General features: G+C 31.8%; 3 non-coding genes across 3 annotated transcripts; 2 read left to right on the top strand and 1 right to left on the bottom strand.

The window, feature by feature from the left end:
* The first annotated feature begins 11,006 nt into the window (after positions 1 to 11,006).
* Positions 11,007 to 11,079, top strand: Trnav-aac (transfer RNA valine (anticodon AAC)). Its single transcript has one exon. It is a non-coding gene; the product is annotated as a tRNA-Val (tRNA).
* Positions 11,080 to 12,504: 1,425 nt separating this feature from the next.
* On the bottom strand, positions 12,505 to 12,581 carry Trnav-uac (transfer RNA valine (anticodon UAC)). Its single transcript has one exon. It is a non-coding gene; the product is annotated as a tRNA-Val (tRNA).
* Positions 12,582 to 12,987: 406 nt separating this feature from the next.
* Positions 12,988 to 13,060, top strand: Trnav-aac (transfer RNA valine (anticodon AAC)). Its single transcript has one exon. It is a non-coding gene; the product is annotated as a tRNA-Val (tRNA).
* The last annotated feature ends 26 nt before the right edge of the window (positions 13,061 to 13,086 follow it).

Raw genomic sequence — 13,086 nt, 5'->3', positions numbered from 1 at the left:
TGTGCAAATATCATAGACTTGTTTTCAAATGTTTCTTCTTAGTGCACTGAGGAGGTCCTTTTAGGTATTTACATGTAGGTACAGAAATCTCAAACTGAAAGGGCCTCCTTAGAGCACTTAGACTGACAAAAAAAGTGCACTCTGGACCTGATGGAAAGATAGAATTGACACAAAAAAACATAGCATACGGAAGGAGAAGTACATAATTTTGAATTTTAGTAATTATAAAGTTATTCAACAGTTGAAGTAAGTATTCTAATGTTACATGTACGTGTAAATAGGTTAATAGTTTCGAGATAAATATGACACAATTAATAAAATTGAGAATGGAAATGGGGAATGTGTCAAGTTTCATTTATTGGTGCAATTCATATAATAAAAAAAAAGAGATGAGCGCGATTCAAACCTTAACAAAATGACAAATTACATCTAACCGTTTTGACAAATCAGTAAATTCTTCGCCCGGGGATATACACCTGCCAGTAATCTACCTTCAGTAACTTTACAATACCCAGCCGTGTCATTTCCGTATATTGTACATGTAGATAGCAAGTGTGATACATGTATATACACCAGAAATACCCATTCAAGTGTTTTTTTAATTTTAGAAGAACTCCATATCGGGTACATAAACATAAAATTACAATAATATGAAAAAATGTATTAATAAGTTCAAATATTGTTTTGGTAAATGCATCTAGGTATGTATTTGTAAACTTATGTTAATTCGTTATTTCATGTCTCTTTCTTTCTTTTGCTTCAATTATTTTTTTGTATCTTATTCGTAAATCGAAAAAACGCACAAATCTGAATAGAATCATATGGCAATGAACTTGTGAATGATTTCTCTAAATCAAAACTACTTATAGATGTACATGTAGATGCCTCTGAAATTATATTTTTCTCGTTGGGTTGCTTGTTCATTAATTGACGTTTACGATATATTCTTATGTTCGGTATTTGTGAAAACCGCTCATCTATCAATTTTACAAGAAATATAATACTTGTAAGTCATGAACATTGAAGTTTAACTTTCTATCATTTTTTCGTAAACGCACAAACATAAAATAAATGAAACACTTTAAATCGGTTTAAATCATGCAATGCATTTTGAAAATATAGTTTTGAAAAACCGGATATTTTTGTTTCATACTTTTTCTATCCCTTTTCTTAAAAATTAGGACACGTGTCACTGGTTAATATAGAATACAATTAACGGTACCAATTTTCTTGTACCAGATGCGCATTTCGAAAATACATGTCTCTTCAGTGATGCTTGAGGCCAAAATATATGAAATCAAAAGCAAATTTAATATAAAAGACGGAGAGCTATAATCCAAAAGGTCCAAAAGTATAGCCAAATCCGTGAAAGGAATATAAGTGAACCATGAACAATCCCAAACAACAAATTTGTGATTCAATTTGGTTTGTCACACTTGCTTATATTATCAATATAATGTATTGTTTTCGGCTGAGACTACTTCATGTATAAAAGTTATAGTAGCCTCAGTTTTAGGCAATATTGAAACAAATTGAATATCCTTTGAATTGCTTCTTCAGTTATTTAATATATATATATATATACGGAAAAACAAGGTGGATATTTAATCATCGGCTCTCGTGAAGTTTTCTTGTAGGTTAAAAGAAGGGGGACAGTATACCTCTAAGTTATAAAACTTTAAGATTGGTATTCTTTAAATTGTATAACGTCTTAGTCTGCCTTTTTCTTCAATTTTTAGATTATATTCAGAACCACGTTTTTATGCCAGATCTTTTATCATTTGTTAAATCAAAGACATGTAGTAGATGTATTCTTTTTTAGACCAAAAAACTATCGTACGGTATTCCACATGTACGGTGAATTAAATTATTGACAAGCATACCACATCTTCTTCTATTCATTCGTTCTTTGATGAAGATCTTCATCAAGCCATAAAGGGATAATTCGCGATTTTTCACTTTAAACTTATTGATAACTATACTCTTTTTAATTCTAAATAATTATGTTTATCCAGAGACATATAATTGTATTATATGTCTCTGGTACAAGCATGATATGTGCATACAATAATGAATGTATGTATACGCATGAGTTTCTCGCTACATTGAAGACCCGTAATTTAGGCCTTCCTCTTTTGTCTGCTCTATAGTCGGGTTTTTGTCTCTTTTACACATTCCTCATTTTCATTCTCAATTTTTGTAATATACGACGGTATATTGTTCCTGTTTCAAATACCATGTACATGTACAAATATGAAGCTATGAAAGTAAATAAATAGAGTTTACAGAAATAAAGATGATAATGGGATAAGCACTTTAAATTACAGAATAAAGAAATGAAAATATAATAGATCAAATGATTCATGATTGCTTAACGCCCAGTTACAAATATTACACACCATCCCCTCCATCTTTTTGTCCATCTAATGAGTTAAGCCTATTTAAAATGGTTCTTATAGGAGGGTCTGAATCGGGGGGGGGGGGGGGGGGGGGTCTGTTATTCTGTAAACATTTAATTTTCATCCCTTTTTTCTCTAATCTTCAAAAAATAAGTCTATTCTTTAAAAGTAATTTTTTACGCATTATTCTCTAATTTTTTCCCCAGTTTTCTTTAATCTTTGAAAAAATCATTCTTTTAAATGAATGAGAACGGTGATTTCCAAACAACAGCAAGGCTTTCATTTGTTTCTCAACAATGACGTGTTGGTGTGTATTGTTCTGCATGATTTAAGTGCTAGTTCCATAAAGTAACAAGTCCAAATTCTCATCAGTTCTTTCCAGTGATTTTGACTACACATAATTAAGAAGATGCCAATGAGACAACTCTTCGAAGAGACCAAATGACACAGAAATTAACAACTATAGGTCACTGTACGGCATGCAACAATGAGCTAAAGTCAACCGCATAGTCAGATATAAACAGGGGCGGATTCAGGTTTTTTGAAAGAGGGGCTGTAGTTTTGTAACGAGGGAAGCAAGGCGAAATATTGTTTTGGCCCCTTTTTAGGACTACAAACATAAAATAAGTGAAATATGCACTTTTTAAACGGTTCCTGACGTGGGGCATGCATATTTTATAGTTGCTGGTAAGGTGTAAGGGTTGGACATTTTAGATGCTGTATCTCCCTATTAATTCACGAAGTCTAGTCTGATTAATCATTTTAAAAAGAAAAGTCCGGTCAAAAGGGGGATGTACGCCCTCTACGCCCCCTCTGGATCCGCCACTGAATTTAAAGCCCGAGTAGAAGTATCGGAAACCAGTTCATATTGACTGAATCCTATAGTCTGTTATCACGAAACCAAAAAAGGTTTACCAAGATTGTTTTCACTTTTATCATATTTTTACAATGATAACTTTGATAATTTTCTTTAAATTTTAAGAAGGGAAAATTCTGTTACCAGTTAATTTTTAGCGTTTTCTTTTATTAATCATTCAATGTTCATTATATTTTTAGACCATGCATTTCTCTAATCTTTTTTTTTTATGCCCATTATTCTCTTATCTTCATTTTTCAAGGGCATTATTCTTTAATCATTTAACCCCATCCAAACCCTCTTTTTTCGTTATTATGTTGTACATGTACTGTTATACCACTGATCGAGACTAGGGGGAGGGTAGGGAGCCCGCTAACAATTTTAACCCCGCCACATTATTTATGTATGCGCCTGTCCCAAGTCAGGAGCCTGCAATTCAGTATAGTTGTCGTTTGTTTATGTTTTACATATTTATTTTTCATTCATTGCGGTATGGGCATTACTCATTGTTGAAGGCCGTATGGTGACCTATATTTGTTAATGTCTCTGTCATTTTGGTCTCTTGTGGACTGTTGTCAAATTGACACTTTAATAAACAAATTTATTATTGGAAATCATACCACATCTTCTTTTTTATATTCCTGTCCTTTTAAAATGCCCATTATAGACATATAATAATACATTAAGCTTAACCGTGATTTTAATTTATAAGTATCAAATAGCGAAAAATTTATATATTAATTCAATAACGACAATGTTGCTGCAATAGATGTCAAAAACATCAACAATATTTTATTGAAAAGAAACGGCATTTTATTTCACTTGTTCTTATATAAAAAGGTGTTTCATTTTATTTGTTATATACGGACACTGTAAATTTAAATATAAATGAGTAAAAATTTGTTTATATTTATATATTGTGTCTTATACGCGTCTCATTTATCTTTTTAAAGATTGATGCACACAATGCAAATGTTTAAATGTTTTGTTTAGTTCTGTGATTCTCATTTTATGTTTGTATGTGGTGAGACTTTAAAAAATAATAACAATGATAAAATATTGAATCTAAAAATATTCAGAAACTATTAACTTTTCTTAAATTTATACTTGAGTCAGAAAATTAAAACCAGCAGTGTCATACATGTTTAACACTCAGCGGGCATTCGATATCATTGACATACTATAGAGCACTTAATCGCAAAATGTATACCTGTACATATATTTTGGACATCTTATCAGTAATCTCTCTATTGAAGATGTTGAAATATATGTATTATAATTATTCGCTTATTAGGCAAATTCATATTCTCCAAAGATATTTTCAATCATTTCAGTTTTGATAAATACCCTTACAAATAACTTATTTTGTCTCAGTCTCTTGTGTGAGGATATTCGATTGATAAAATACAATAAACAATTTAAGGTTGTCGGGTAAATGTGGATTACGGATTATGATGTTAGATGTCAAACTTGAATTAACAAACTAAGGTGAATTTAACCCGAATATGTAGTTTCTCTTCAACAGTGTTTTAATTCCAATTTCCTTATTTTCATTTAAACTAAATTAATTAGAATGAAAGAAAGATTCGAAACTAAAGATAGTCACAATTAAAAATATGTATTTTGAAAAAAGAAAAAAAACGCCAGATCATATCTGATTTAAATCCAGGGTCCGTATATGCATCTCCTCATTTTCCGTTCTCAATTTTACAATGGTACGTAAATTAAGATTTTATCCGAAAAGACGGATTTTTCTACATGTTCTACAAAAAAATGTACAACTATTGAATATTGTAAATGTTTAATGCATACATGTCCAGATCTAGATCGAACTGCTTTGCTTCGTCGAAAGTACGAATATAGAAAAACCACAGATTTATATTACAACTAGAAAGTCCTAGAACAGTTGAAGAAATCATCAGAATTTGTTTATTGTTAGTTATTTTGTACATGTATAACTATAATGCGAACCCGAAGTTGTGAAATCGCAACTTAGCGTGAATTCTTTGGAAAAGCGACGGTTCTATGAAAACCTATTGTCGATTTCAAGTTCTGTTTCGACATCATTGTAATATATGTCACTGGACGTTAGAATTCAATCTTTTATTTCGTCTTCGTCTTCGTCAAATAGTGCTGTTGGTTTCTTTTTATTATTATTACATACTAGTATACATGAATACACCACAAGTTATTCCTATGTAATCTCATTTAGATATTTTGTAGTTTAAACATATTTTATTGTTCTAAACAAATGGATTAGAAATTTGGTGCATGCAAAGTAAATTTTAAAGATGACAATGATTGCAGTATCTGTGTGAATCTACTTCTCAATCACGCTTCATAAAGATATTACAGAATATTCAAGATTTACAACTTTTCTTGAATATGATTGCTAATGGAATAAACCATGCAGCAGATTTCAAAATAACCATATTAATTTGTGTCTGAATTATAACAACTGAAACTGTAATTCTGCTGTAGTGCACCTTTAGAACTTGTATTTCAGATAATTTGACCACGTGACAAGAAATTATACAATAAACATTGGTCACGCACGATAGGTTCTGATGTAAGACACGTACCGTTACAATACCCAGTTTACACGCATCAGCGCACACAGGTTTGTCGAATGGGCCAGTTGATTGGAGGAAAGTTACCAAAAACCACGCCTAACTTTAACTTTTATCCAATCAAACGCCTTTGACATAAACATAAATAATACATCAGTAATATTAAAGAGATTTTGAAAAAAAGTTGAGACTCTAAATTCTAACTTAAAATTATAGATTTATGCTCGTAATGCATTTTCGCAATTTACAATAAATTTTTAACATACTTTCACCTAACTAGTGAGGAAAAAATAGAAATTCAAAAAAATTGCAATTTACAACTATTTCGAATTATAGTGCACAGCAAGGACGTATATTAGTTTTCCGTAATTGTGCACAGTTTGTGATAATGGGTGTCAAAATGTATTAAACAAAACCCCAAGGACCAGTTTCAAGAAGAATTCTTTGCTTTCATGCAGAATCGCATAAAACATAATGCTGTCATATTTTCAAAAAGAATTATCAATTAGAAAACTCCCTTTTACATTTCTAAATTCATATATTACGCAGATATAGATGTGGTAGTTGCCGATTGAGTCCAGAAGGTGTCAGGATTTACACAGAGAAGACAGAATATGTCGTCTCTATGACACAAACAACATTGATGACGAGTACCATTACATTATGAATTGTAGAACATATAAACTATATAAAAAGAAGGAAATTTTTAAGGAACTATTGTTAGTCAAACCCTTATATCTTTAAAGCTGATCAACAGTTAAACTCATCAAATATTGTAATATAAGAAAAACTATGTAAAAGTTATAAATGGGAAAGTCAGTCCTCCAAGTTAATTTAATTGTATCGTTTACACATGCATGTATTAATTTTACCTTATAGTTATGTTTATGTATGTTCTTGATAACTAGTAATTGAAGTTTTATGAGAAATAAAGTAATCGTATTCCTTTAAACCATAAATTACAGTACACGAAGACAGCCTACGGGTAAAGTACAAGTGAATATATCACAAAGATTATATTTTTAATCCTCATCCGTACGCGTCCTTGTAAATGCCGAAAACTCTGGATTTTCTTTGAAAATTACCTGAGAGGTTATAAAAGATCTAGAAAAAGTACGTGCACATCTTTGTAGTGGCGAAAAACACGCATATCGAGTTACACTAAAAAGAATAATTACATTCATAATAATTATGATGTAAATTCACGAAATTAAAAGGTTAAAATTAGAAAACAATCTAAAACACGATTCGACATTCCCCATGTTTAATTATAGATTAAAACAAAATTATAATTTTAATTCTGAAATTCAAAAGACATGTTTCTGATACTTGACAGTTCAGCAAACACTATTACATGAAATGCACGATGATATTGACCGAAAACAAAGGTGAAAGATTCAAATTGTAAAATCATCTGCTGGACGGTAGAATTTCTATCAATCATTCAACGATATAAAAAGACTTTTGAGTGTATGATTGAAATACTTTTAATTTATTGAAATGCCTGTTAAATTGTTCCAGTCATTGGTTACTAGTGCATGATTGTCAGTCCATTTCGATATTTCAGAGCACTTTTACAAATTCTGAAGGAAAAAAAAGAAAAAACTAATATTCCCATGGGAAAAATATATCTTCCCATGAGAAGAAAATTGTCCCGCAAAGTGTTCAACTCCCACAAAAGGGAATCTAACTATAACTAAGAAATGCATAATCATCTGTAGATTGTTTTTTTTTACATATGAAACGATGTGTATTGATTTTACTTGGTTCAATGTTCAGTGGCAAGTATTTTATATATGGCATTATGCGCAGGTCCTGAGACAGAAAATCAAATTATCAGATTGCGGGATGACGGACAGGAAGACTTTAAACGTAGCAATGTGAACTAGCTGTCAGAAACTTAAGTACTCTCAGATTCTTTCATTGTTGAAGACCCTCTATAGCTAGCGACTATAAAGATGACCAGGAATAAAAACGCTGACCATTGATAATTTGTATTTTTGTTAAGCTCTAACTTTGTGTTCGATTAGGTCCCGTGTATGTTTACCCCACAGTCCTTTATTTTCTATAAAGGCGTCTATCTTGACAGTAAGTTGACACGACTTATTCATGTTAATACAAGTTAAACCCTTAAATGTAAGACACCGGATGGAAATACTCAAAAAGAAAAGCCAGTTTGGTACTCTTTAATGTTAGAGTTCAAATCTTCCCTGAAGAAACGACTATATGTTTTCTGTATTCAGCATAGAATAATATCTTCTAAACTATATTTTTCCGCACAATGTCTGGATATTTGTGGACATGCATCATTGCGAAACCAGACATTTACAAATGAAAATTAACACTTAGACTATAGACATTTAGTAGGGAAGTAAATGAACAAAAGACAAGTAATTCAGAAACACAAAATTGAGAATGGAAATGGGGAATGCATGGATCACGCAAAATTATACCGGGGCGACACCGGAGTAATGGAGTTTGCTTATTGCAAGACATTCGCCGTGAAAACAATTTGATATGAAGACAAGCCTTTGTACTGTGACTTTGTTTTAAAATTTCAAACATGAGTCTGTTACGGCTCTGATCAATGTGTTTAAGCAATACATAGTTTCCTTTCATTTTGTTGTTAGCTTTCTGAAATAAATGTTTACAAATTATAGACTATTATGATCCTTTTTTTTTCAATTTTAGTTAAACACTATGTCTGATTTGCCTTTTCATAAATTTTAGCATGTTTAAATGTCTTTTTCTTTTTCTTCCTCTTTTTGAAACCCTGGCTTTGTATTACCACTGACCAGTTCAGTAAAGAAACAGCTGCTTCATGTTTGCATACATGTGTTTGTAACCATTCTAACATGCTGTTATTTTCCGTTATTTTTTATTCCGTGTCTATAGATAGTCTTGATCGGAGAGGCAAGATTTATTTTGTCTGTTGGTTGCTTGGCTAGCGTAAGCTTATCGATTTACCTCACATTTTGAAGTTGGATGGAGATTGTTTTCAAATAAATGCCGTACCTTTGTACTTTGGTTTCCTGTCGGATTTTTCTCAATTTTAAATTGGGAAGTTTTATCATTTGTTTTGCATAATTATTAATTTTGACCTGCAAATGAACAATTAATAAATCTAGTCCCATGTGTGCTAGCGAAATGTCTTTAGTGTAATCTCGGAGTGTAACTTTGATTTCAACTGTTACGTTTGCTTCAGCACAACCTAAAACACGAAAACTTTCATTTTCTTGTAAGAATGAGATTCGTTACTTCAAACAAAAATCGCTTTTATCTTTTATTTTTTTTTTTTGCATTAAAAGACCGGTTTCTTAAAAAAAACTTTCACACAATCGACTGAACGAAGTATAAGCTTTGAGAAGGTCAAGGATTATAACATATTTTTCGTAATTTTGAAAGAATCTAAAATTTACGGTAGTTAATGGTCGAATTGAAGCTTAATACCTACCAAAAAATCTCAATGAGCGAAAAGACTTCCATTTTAGTCATCTCTGGTGTATTTATGATGGTTTGGTTTGAAGCGAGAACAGACGAACTATGCTTACTAGTGCTGCATAAAAAAACATGAGGATATGGTTTGTCCTTCATGAATCTATATTACAAATTCGACTCATATAACGATAATGTTTGTCTCATAGAAAAATCGGTAGTTTTTACCGATAATTTATTTTTTCGATTTTTATCGGATATAGTAGTTATTTGGAAAAATACAAACCGTATAATTATTTATTAAAGTTTCGTATGCATCATAAATCAAGCTCCGGCAATTTTTGACTTGTTCTCATAATGATTTTCAGCGGAGAAAAAGATAGATATTTTGGTCGTGGTTGGAAGAATCGTAAAAGTGTTATTTTTCTAAATTCTGTTTGTTTAATCGGACATCGTAGAGTCTTAATTTGATTTCTTTTTCCGAACTGGACTCCATATTGTGTATTGAATTGAAAGTTTGCAAACGGTCCGACCAATGAAATTCATTTTAATATGTAACGCGAACTTCACCGAGAGCACCTAGATGGAATATTTTATCTATACTACAATCAGTTTTAACTTAGAAATTTCCACTCAAATGTATAGGAAATAAAATTATATGAAAGCAACAATGCAGAATGTTTCTTTTCCATTTTTTTTTAACAAAGTTTATGTTCATTTCAATTTGGTAAGTAGACTTATATTTAATGCCCAAAACGTAAATATATGTTTTCTTTTAAAACATTAAAAAACGTGAGAGTATGCCGATATATAGACAGTCTAGGTCTTTAAACTTAAATCAACTTGCCCATCGTTATAAATTTATGTTATCCATCTAACTATATTTATTTTCAACAGATTCCCTAGTTTGACATTTTTAAACCACGCGTGCAAATGTAATGGTAATGCGCGCAAACGTAATGCACCGACGCATTTAAAGTTTGAAACAAAAGACGATAGATACATCGAGGTCGTTTTGCTTGGGTGATTTACCTGTAAAAAGCCCGGGTCTCATCCATGTTTAAAACGAATTAATGCATGTTTGAAATAGTTTAACGGGGGCGTGGCCTATTAGTTTAACGCAACTAACCAGCAACTTGATTTCAATTGATTCACCGCAGAGAAATCTCTTTGACTGGCGTTAAAATGAATTGATATGAATTGAAATGAATTAAATATAATTTTTAATTTTTGTCAATCTTTATCAAATAATGATCAATCTCATTTAAATAGCGTTAACACGTTTTTGTCCGTTCAAGTTAAATTCGGGTTACTAGTATAACCACTACACCACAGAACCGGACAATGTACTTATCAAATATTTTCGAACTTATACTTCAGTTTATATATCATGTGAAAATCGCTAAACAAATAGGCATATCATCAGAGTCTAACTTGTGCCTCTCAGCTTAGATTGCTATAGCACACACAGGTTAAAATGAAACCACTGACACACATGGGGAGAGCAAGATAAAAAGAAAAGTTTTCAACTGCACTCTTCCATATTTCAGAATGTATCACGTACTTCTTTTAGGTTTTATAAGTGCTTCCTATAAGTTTGCACGAAGGACTTTTCAAATGTTTAATACAATGTTCTTAATAAAAAAATCACAGTAATGCAAATGAGTATTAAAAAACCACCAATACGCCAATGATCAGTCGGACAGCTGACTAATAAATAAATAAATAAGACACAATTCATTAATGGTTTCCGTGGTGTAGTGGTTATCACATCCGCTTAACACGCGGAAGGTCCTGAGTTCAATCCTCAGCGGAAACATACTTTTTTTCGGCTTGGACAAGTTTTTTTTTGGTTTTTTTTTCTTACATTGCCCCGGCACTGACGCGTCAACTTATACAATAGAGAGAGTCTTTAATCGAGAAATTTTCTTCTTTTTTTTTTTTATGTTAAAGGTGTAATACCACCAAATCATGGTACGTCACATCCGGTTGCATACGAAAGTAGGTCTAAAAAAATATTCCCTTAAATTTGACCGTTGTAGGTAATTAATCCTACATTTTATTGCAGTAAAACTATTTCTGAGTCATAAACAAATGTCTTGGGTATTTCAAAATACCATTATTTTTTATTTGCGATTTCTATAGAAAATTTTGTAATCTTGAGGTTGCATGGTGACTAAACCTTGTACACAGATAGCATAAGGGGAGAAATTTGATTGGTTAACTTCCAATGATGGTTATTTTCTTATATGCAATGAAATGTTATGTGAAACTTTTTCTATAGAACTGGACAGGATAAAACTTTACTCATGCCAAGTATTTCTTTATTTGAAACAAAGATAAATTCTACACAATTTTTTGAAAAGTGCAAATTTAACAAAGACTAATAGGGGAAAATCAATGGTGGTATTACACCTTTATAAATAGCTCTTTTTAACTAAAAAAAAAGAAGAAGAAAAAGAAAGCAGGATTAACAACACTTCATTTCCTAGACGGTTTACTACGAAATCTCAAATTGTAATAATTTCAAAATCGAGAGGAAATTGCATAAAATAGATATGTCATTTTGCTACATGTATCAGACGGAACCAACAATCATTCTCAGGCAGCAATGACTTTTATTGTTTCATTGCATTTAAGGCGAGTGCATCATGAAAGGTGCACTTGAATATGCCCCTATTTGTTTTGCTTTTTAGTAAATGTACGCCTATCATTTGTCAACTTGTTTAAGTTAGCTATATTATCGGCACAATTGCATGTATAGTTATCCTCTTTTAATTCGAATCCGAAGTTTAACAATTTGAGAAAACGGTAGGATTTACTATTCGGATTTTCATTAAAACTGTAAAAGTTCTCAATACAGCTACTATAAATTGTAACACGTTAAAAGCAATTGCTGTGGTTGGTTTTTTTTTCTCGTTTTTTTCTTCTTTCTTCAACTGACACAATTTAACCGCCATTCAGTATGATATATAACACGTTAGATAATGTTACGTCGTACCAAATGTCAGTTTCTGAACCATTCTGTCATCTCCCAAAAGCTATATAGACTTTACATTTGCCTCAGTATACATACTGTTTAGGAGATGATAGGTTTTTCAATAGATTGCTACATGACCTTGGGTGCTAAAAAATATTTCTGAATTATATCTAGCCAAATTTTCGGTTTCAAACAATTGCAGTTACACGAACAATTTCTTTCATTATTAAAAGTTATGGGGGTGCCCATTTGCAAAAACAAACCAGGTTCTGGCGAGGTTCGAACTCGCGACCTTCTGCGTGTAAAGCAGACGTGATAACCACTACAGACACCACAGAACCGGACAATGTACTTATCAAATATTTTCGAACTTATACTTCAGTTTATATATCATGTGAAAATCGCTAAACAAATAGGCATATCATCAGAGTCTAACTTGTGCCTCTCAGCTTAGATTGCTATAGCACACACAGGTTAAAATGAAACCACTGACACACATGGGGAGAGCAAGATAAAAAGAAAAGTTTTCAACTGCACTCTTCCATATTTCAGAATGTATCACGTACTTCTTTTAGGTTTTATAAGTGCTTCCTATAAGTTTGCACGAAGGACTTTTCAAATGTTTAATACAATGTTCTTAATAAAAAATCACAGTAATGCAAATGAGTATTAAAAAACCACCAATACGCCAATGATCAGTCGGACAGCTGACTAATAAATAAATAAATAAGACACAATTCATTAATGGTTTCCGTGGTGTAGTGGTTATCACATCCGCTTAACACGCGGAAGGTCCTGAGTTCAATCCTCAGCGGAAACATACTTTTTTTCGGCTTGGACAAGTTT

Source organism: Mytilus trossulus, chromosome 14 (assembly GCF_036588685.1).
Source record: "Mytilus trossulus isolate FHL-02 chromosome 14, PNRI_Mtr1.1.1.hap1, whole genome shotgun sequence".
Classification (NCBI taxonomy): domain Eukaryota; kingdom Metazoa; phylum Mollusca; class Bivalvia; order Mytilida; family Mytilidae; genus Mytilus; species Mytilus trossulus.
Note: the sequence above shows the minus strand (reverse complement) of the source record. Positions and strands in the feature narration are given on the sequence as shown.